The sequence below is a fragment of the Suncus etruscus genome, chromosome 6, assembly GCF_024139225.1.
Source record: "Suncus etruscus isolate mSunEtr1 chromosome 6, mSunEtr1.pri.cur, whole genome shotgun sequence".
Classification (NCBI taxonomy): domain Eukaryota; kingdom Metazoa; phylum Chordata; class Mammalia; order Eulipotyphla; family Soricidae; genus Suncus; species Suncus etruscus.
The window spans coordinates 16,750,947-16,759,747 of NC_064853.1; the positions used below are offsets into that span (position 1 = coordinate 16,750,947).

General features: G+C 38.0%; 1 non-coding gene across 1 annotated transcript; it reads right to left on the minus strand.

The window, feature by feature from the left end:
* Positions 1-5,681: 5,681 nt before the first annotated feature.
* LOC126012920 (U6 spliceosomal RNA) lies at positions 5,682-5,788 on the minus strand. The gene has a single exon (XR_007497263.1). It is a non-coding gene; the product is annotated as a U6 spliceosomal RNA (small nuclear RNA).
* Between the last annotated feature and the right edge of the window lie 3,013 nt (positions 5,789-8,801).

Below are 8,801 nucleotides of genomic sequence, written 5' to 3' on the forward strand. Positions count from 1 at the left end.
CGGGTATTATCTTCCCACCCCATCTGAGTTTATCTGTAGTCTTGCTGTGAGTTATGAGGGCATAAATCTCCATCACAAAATTTATGGCCAGCATTTATCAGCTCCTGTTTCTTCATAGCCAAGTCATTAATTTGAAAATGAAGTGGGGCTGTTTTCATTAATACCCTCATACTCACTACGTATCAAAACACTCACAGACAATTAATACCATGTTGCTGAACTACTCAACCAATAAACATCTCTTGTCTTGATTTTGTCTCTGGCAGATAAAAGATGTTAGTTAGATTCATCCTGTGGTTGAACGCTAGGCTCCCATTCTCATCCTCTTCATCACCCCAGAAACATCAACGTTTTAGAAGAACAAACCATTGGGATATCTATACCATGAATCTAAGAGGTTGTTGTTCCACAATAGAGAACCAGTGTCTTGAGGTCTGAAGTTAAAGATATTCTTCTTAAAAGGAAGATGGCACCTGTTTGGGGATGAGACATCATTGCAACACCAGTCTTTTGACCTTGAAGGCTGTGTCCAGAGAATAATTATCTAAGCAGGATAGGGAATTGGCATCCACATTTCTCACATACTTAAGAACTTTTTTCTAAAAAGGTAGTTTTAGATTAAAAAACCTCAGGGATTGTGACTAGACTTCTGGCCTATGGCCTTTTGCTGTTTTACAAAGGAATGACAGATCCCCCTCACATGAGTCCAGTGTAAGCTTCTCTTTGCATCTCATCTACAAATTTTTCTCTTCCATCACTTCTCAATGAGGTTGATGGTCCTGAGTGCTTCTTTGGCCTATGACATAGGTTAGACATTTTTGGCTGTCAACACTCATCTCCTCATTATTTTCAGGCTATTTGAATTCTACCACAGTGATTCTTTTTTGGGAGCCAGGATAGTGAGAGCTCAGAGATTATTACAAATTCTGTGCTCAGGAGACTCTCCTGGAAGTATTTGGGGACCCATACAGAGTGCCAATGATCAAACTGGGACCTGCTGCTTGCAAGGTAAGCATCTTAATGCCTATACTGTCTCTGGCCCAAGATTCTTAAAAGAAGAGTGGTTTCTTTATAAATAATAGCCTTGAAAACAAAATCTCAAATGGTATCTTAAAAACCTTCTTTATTGCCATTCTTTGTAGTTCTTGTTTAACAAATAACTGTGACAAACATTAGGAATTATAGATAATCAAGACAATGATGTTAATACCAGCAACAATATTTAGCTTCCTCAATCTTACCACCCAAAGAACACAATAACTTTTGCTACTCACACATTCCTATCCGCTTTCCTCTTTTGTGTCTAGTACCTATGCTCAGAAGCAGGGTTGTGTTTTGTAAAACTGCCTCTCCCTCTTCTCCTCATATCAGATTTTGCTGGCCTTAAAAAAGTCTTCATCTGGGCCCGGAGAGATAGCACAGCGGCGTTTGCCTTGCAAGCAGCCGATCCAGGACCAAAGGTGGTTGGTTCGAATCCCGGTGTCCCATATGGTCCCCCGTGCCTGCCAGGAGCTATTTCTGAGCAGACAGCCAGGAGTAACCCCTGAGCACTGCCGGGTGTGACCCAAAAACCAAAAAAAAAAAAAAAAAAAAGTCTTCATCTGTAACAAACAGCTGAAAATACTCTCTAGTACTTTGGTAAACTGGTACAAGTTACTTTGGATGAACACCTCTATTTTTTTAAGCTACTCTTTCATTTTTGACATTAAGATTTAATGCACTTAAAAATAATAATCACGAGGGGGATGGTGGAAGGGAAACTGGGGACATTGGTGACAGGAAATGCATGCTAGTGAAGGATGTTGAACTGTTCATGACTGAAACTCAATCATGAACAGGTTTGTAACTGTGTAGCTCAAGGTGACTCAAAGAATTCATTTATAACTTTAAAAATAATAAAAATGATTATCAAGAACTGAAGAGAGAGTACAGGGCTTAAGGCACCTACCCTGCAAGTGGTTTTCCATGGTTCAATTCCTAAAACAGTATATTGTCCCCAGAGCTCTGAGGAATGTGACCCTCTCAAATCTACACTTCTAAAGATACCAGGAATGGGATGTGTCTCAACCAGGGTCAAGCTCATGCCTTGCATGTGTGAGGCCTTGGATTAAATACCCGAAACTGCAAAAATAAATAATAAACACACAGTGGTTCAGTCTACTCATTCATAGGACTAGATATTGTCCCTAATTACTAATTACTCCCTTGGGATAAGTGAATTGATATGGAATTTCATCTCAATGCATACGCATATCAATTTTTTAATTGATTTATTTTTTATTTAAAATATTGTGACATTGTAGGGATTCAGGTTCTCACCTCTTGTTACCATCAAATTTTCACTTCACCACAGAGAGGCCCCTCTATTCATTCCTCCTCTCTCATCTCTCTCCTTCTACTCACCTTTCTTTTCCACAAGTCTAGGAGCTTATGCCTTGGCTTTTGGCTACATACTTGCTTTAGTCATTCATATTCCACATAGAAAGAAACCATCCAGGAATTGTCTTCTACTTCCTTCCTGATTTTACTCAGAGGAACACCTCATATTTCTTCCACTTTGTGCCAGAAGGTAGCATCTCATCAATGGCCTTTTTTGTTATTATTTAGTGTCTTTATTTATGAAAAGTTAATTATTTTTATTACAATACTGTAGTTCATAGTTATTCAGACGTACATGTCCAACACTAATCTAAGTAACAGTGTCAATTTCCCTCTATCAAAGTCTCCAGATTCCCTTCTGCCCCCCCCCCCCCCCAGTATTCCTCCTTGATGAGTACATTTTTATCTTTGGTTGTTGTAGTTCATAGTATTTCTCACCATAGTTCAGATATGTGGATATACCATATATCTATACCATTAATATGCCTAGACCTCTGCACTCTGCCATCAATATACCTGGAGGTTGGTCAGATTGATGTGTGTAAAAACTGTAGAGGAGTGGTGAGGCTGGGACATTGGAAAAGTGGCAAGGTTGATGATGGTTTCAGCAGGGTAGCTCCCAAAACCACTGTGTCAGTTACTCCAGGGTGCTTGAATTCCTCTTGAGAAAAGCTTCCCTCATATTTAAAAATGCTGTTTTAAAATAGGTCATTTCAATATCAGAATTATTTTCTTGGCGATGTTTAAATCGAAGTTTCTCTGTCAAAATCTTGAGCAAAAACAGATCATTTGTTTTCAAAGGAAATAACTTCTAACATCGAAAAAACTGTGTTTCCTTTCCCCTGCAGTTTATGATTAAGCTGATTTAGATGTGAAGTAACATCCACCATGAAATACAGTTTTTGAATCCACTGATCATTTGTTAATTCTGGATAGTGAACACCCTTCTCGAGGAAAAATGCTTTGATTTCTGATAATAAGGAAGCAAAACTGAGGATGTCGCACTATTATGGAGGGGATCTGTGGATGATGCATATATGGCATCTTATGTGTGTATAAATAGTATTATAAAATTAGTGGGGCTCATTGTGGATATTTTAAGCAGGGTTCACTCAAATAGTCCTCACTGGTACTGTTATTGAACCTGGTCACTAATTTATTTTGCTCGCTCCTAGATTAAAAAAAAATGCTTGAAGCTTTGGCTCACAGGGTCCCAATACAAATATTGTTCCACAGGGGAGGAATGGGGCGGGGTCCATGCTGGACAGTGACTCACCAGGCACCACGATGCAGCCACTGACCCACACACGGCTCTCTCCTCTATTACTCCTCAGTCTGTAGTATAGAGAGGATGCTGCCTCAATGTTGTGGCGCCAGACAGAAAGTCATGCCCCCCATATCACATGACGAACTGTGTGGAGCCTGCCAAGGCACGCACTGACAGAGGCTAGGAGCAGACTCCTGACTCCTGGAGTGGCTGCCCGGCACACAGAAGGGCCAAATTAAAAGTGGAAAGAGCCACATGTGGCTCGCGAGCCGCAGGTTGCCGACCACAGTCCTATATGCTTCCCTGAGCCTGCTAAGTATACTTTCTGAGCACAGAGCCGGGATAACCCTTGAGCAATAAAATGTGTAACCAAAAAAATTAATAAACACACATTCACACACAGACATTTTAAAAGCCATAAGTAACTCTAGTAAAGCTAATCTTTTATAAGAAACCAAAAATATTGTACATTCTTGATGAATATTTCCTTCAAATTATCAATGGTGATGATACACATTCTCTCACAAAATACATATGCCACTTTTATTAAGTATCTTAATACTTAAGATACTTATTTAACTTCAGTTCTCAAATGCCAGAGGGAAAGAAAGTAGAGGTAATTGTCTCACATCATAAACATTTGTATAAGTAGAGAAGGAAGTAGAAAGTTTATGTAGCATGATTTGATAAAAATTTTATAAGAGATATACAAGAGATATAGCAGATATGGAATTTGGGTTCAGTCAAGGCACCACATGTGGTCCCCTGAGCCAGAATAACCTCTGAATGGAAAGTCAGGAGAAAGCCCTGAGCACAACCAAGTGGTGACCCAAAACAAAACAAATTAGTTAACTCGGGAGGCCTGTAGAGCTGAGAGACCACTAGTCCCTGGGTGGGAGCAGGACTTGTGGGTGTCATAATCATGGCAACACCCTGTGATCCTTTGTGATTTCAGTGACGGGTGATGATATCACCAAGTCTCGATAGGGCCTTTGCATGTCTTAGGCTAGTGAATCAGTTTCTCAAATTTACTAATGGATTTGGGAAGTACTTGTCCTACCTTTTCTGTAGTCCCATCTCCCAGCATGCCAACCAGGATCCTCTCTCTCCATGGGCTGTGGGGAGACCATCTATGAACCAACCAGGAGTCAGATGTCCTTTGTGGTGTCATGTGTCTGCCAGACATCGACCTTTTAGCCAAGGTCCTTATTCCTCAGCAGCCCCTGCAAGATATACAGAGGGTCTCTGGGCTGCAGATTCAGCGGCAGCTGCTCCCTGGGCTCTGGATCTAGAAGCTGCTACTCACTGGGATGTGGAACCCAGGGGCTGGAAATTCATCAGCTATGGAGTCTGTGCTCTTTATTCCCTGAGCTATGGAGCCCAATTTCATCTTCCTTTCTACTCAAATTCTAATAAACTTCCATTCACTATCGCTATCCAAATATGCTGGCTCTCAATGTTATACTCTAGTCAGTAAGAATGTTGTTTCTGATTCAGTTAATGAACTTTGATATGTTCAGCATTCAGGGCATATGCACTATTTTTTTTAAAGGCTCGATAGTACTTAATAATTATTTAAGTTTTATTTGTAAATCAAACTAATTTTCTTTAGATAAATATGAGGGGAGAAAATGAGAGAGATGAGGACTAACTTGGGAAATCTAGAGGTAGAATGAAATAAGAGTCAGGAGAACATATCTAATTTTGAGCTGTGCTCAAATTTCCTAAATAAAATGTGCTATCAAATAAAAGAAATAAATTCTGTATCCCAGATCTAGATGCAACAACTCCCAATTTGAGAAGGACCAGATAATTCTTCACCTAAGCATATAATCCTTTGATTATTGGTTTTTGGTACAAAGTTTTATTAAATACATCTCACTACATTTCAATATACTTATTCACACAATAAATATGGCTTTGCTATAACTAAAGACATTTTGAATGAAGCAATTTCAGAAGTATAGGAACAATGTTTAGAACTATATGATATTTATCTATGATGAACATTAAAATGTATATTTTTTGAGTGTTAAAAAATATGAAACGCTTCACAAATTTGCGTGTCATCCTTGCACAGGGGCCATGCTAATCTTCTCTGTATCATTCCAATTTTAGTATCTGTGCTGCCGAAGTGAGCACTAAAATGGATATTCATTTTAAGGTTTTTGGTCCACACCCACTGATACTCAGAATTCTGTGCTCAGAAATCTCTCTTGTCTTGGGGGATGATATGGGATGTCTGGGGATCAAACTGCAGTCCATCATAGGTTAGTGAGTGCAAGGCAAACACCCTACCACTTGTGCCACTGCTCCTCCGGCCCCCAAATGGATACTTTTTAATTACTTAATTAATTAATTTGGTTTTTGGGTCACACCCTGCAGCACTTAGGGGTTACTCCTGGCTCTATGCTCAGAAATCACTCCTGACAGCCTCGGGGAGGGGGGCATATGGGATGACAGGATTAGAATTACCATCCTTCTGCGTGCAAGGAAAATGGCCTACCTCCATGCTATATTGAAGGAACATTCATATATTTTAAATAGCTAAAATCCAGTTCTCAATCTCCTCGAATAATTTGTGTATGTAAGGAAGCAGGCTTCAAATATAGAGAGTAACTGATTAGGCTCAATAGGTGTCAAGTTGCAACTTGGTCCTTGACCAAAGAGTAAACTTATACTAGTTGAAATAAAGCACATATTATCATCAAAATGACAATTTCAGGTGCATATTGAAATAAAAATAGAACCTTTTATTTCTTGCACCCTTCACCCTTACATATTATAAAAAATAATTCAATATGTAACTATCATGACATTGAGATATATTTTTTTCTTAATGCTAAAATAACATGAAGGGTTATTTTACTTGACTAGACATTTAATATTCCCAATCATTCTGACAAGACTTGCTAAAAAATATTTTTCTCACTTAACTGATTCTTATGTTTCAAAAACGTTTCCAGTATGCAGGACAGTTTATTTCCAAAACTTATATTCTATTGATTTAATAAATTATATTACTTTACTAGAGTAGTATCTTAATTTACCTATTTCTTAAGTCATAAGTAAAAATATTTAAACTTACTTCCAGTTTTCATAATTTGCCTGCATTCTTTGTGTGATATTGTGATAGCATACACATTTTGGAATCAGTCTTTTTATTTTTATGAGAGTAACTTATCATTTTTACATTCCATAGGCATTAGGATGATTTATAGCCTTCAATAAATTAAAATAGCTATTTTGGTTTTATTTTTTATTTAAACAACTTTATTACATACATGATTGTGTTTGGGTTTCTGAACCTCTTTTTTTTCTTTTTTTATTCTTTCTTTGAACATCTTGATTACATAAATGATTGTGATTAGGTTTCAGTCATGTAAAGAACACCCCCTTCACCAGTGCAACATTCCCATCACCAATGTCCCAAATCTCCCTCCTCCCCACCCAAATAAAAGGTTTTAATGTTTAGTTATAATTTATTTAATTAAACACTGCCTGAGAGATAGAAAACCAGACCCCTTAATTACTCTCTGTAGCCTGTCCCCAAATTTCACCTGAGAGCAAGAATGCAAAGCCAACTCAGAAGTTTACTACAATATCTCTTGACCAGAATCATGACCAGGAGTTAGAGAAGACTAAAGTTTCTTTAGGAGCCCATCATGCAGATTACAAATTACCTTCTCACCCTTTTATTCCATTCTTGCTTTAGATATTAGTGTCCTTTCAACCTCATAGTAAAGCAGTTTCTCCAATATCTGTATTGACAAAGACCTATACTCTAGTCTCCAAGGCTCATACATCTCCTATCAGGCAGGGGTCCTTCTCCCTCTCAGTCAGAGGCATATAACATACTTTCACATTTAGAGCCGCTTATTCAAATAAATGCTAAAACCCAAACTGGAGCATCCTCCTTTCCTGTAGCTCTTCCTTAACTCTTTTCTGTGATATTGTGACAGGTATTACCAAGTGGCTACTACCTTGATGACATTAAAATCTACAGAAAGAACATCGTACCTTCTGTCTTTAGGACATCAGCTTCACACCCTTTCCAACAGTTTCACAAATATATACAATGTTGGTGATTAAAATAAAGCTATGAAGGGGCTGGAGCAATAGCACAGCAGTAGAGCCTTTGCCTTACACGTGGCTGACCCAGTATGGACCAGAGTTTGATCCTAGGAGTCCCACATGGTCCCCGAGCCAAAAGTGATTTCTGAACACATAGTCAAGAGTAAGCCCTGACTATCACTAGGTGTGGCACAAAAAAACAAACCAAACCAAACAAACAAAAACACAAAAATAAGCTTTGAAGCTTCACAAGTTTGGGTACTAAGTTCAACTCTGTTCTGTTCCATTTTCAGAAGTCTTCTCGTTAAACACTTCCCTCAATCTCATATACTGTTGTGACTTAAACACATTGAACGCAATATCTATAGAGCCTAGAAGTACACAAGCATCCTCTTTATAAGACATTTTATATGACCTCAATGGTTCAATATGTTTAGAAGGAATATGTGGGAAAATAATTTTTCTTTGAACAAGTACTATTGAAAAAATTATAGTTGTTCTAAAACGGGCCTTTCTTCACTCTTATTCACATTTTTATCAAAATAAAGTATTGGAGAAAAGTTATCCGTGTTCCAAACTATAAGGAATAGCATCAAACTCAGATATTGCTTTCTATTTAGGAGGATGTGCAGAAACCAAAATATAGATGAAAAGTTTTTTGAGTGGAAGGATTAACTTGAGTTCTCAGACAGTGCTATTGATAATGAAAAATTAATCCATTGCAGTATCAATTCAGCACTTTCTCACCCTAAATTCTTTTTCAGTAAAATTTAGAATTGTACTCCCAGACATATGTTCAAGGAATAATATAATAATATTTTGTATTAAAATATATGCCAAATGAACACTCAGAAACTAATGTTCTGAGAACATCTACTCATGAATATCAAAAGATGACCAATTAGTAAATATCCATCTACCCCAAAATAAAAAATACCATATGGTTCTTCCATATAATAAGGGACCGTTTTCAGTGACAACATTTATAGTCATTAATTTGGGGCCAGGCGGTGCCAGAGAGATAGCATAGAGGTAAGGCATTTGCCTTTCATGCAGAAGGTCATTGGTTCAAATCCCGGTG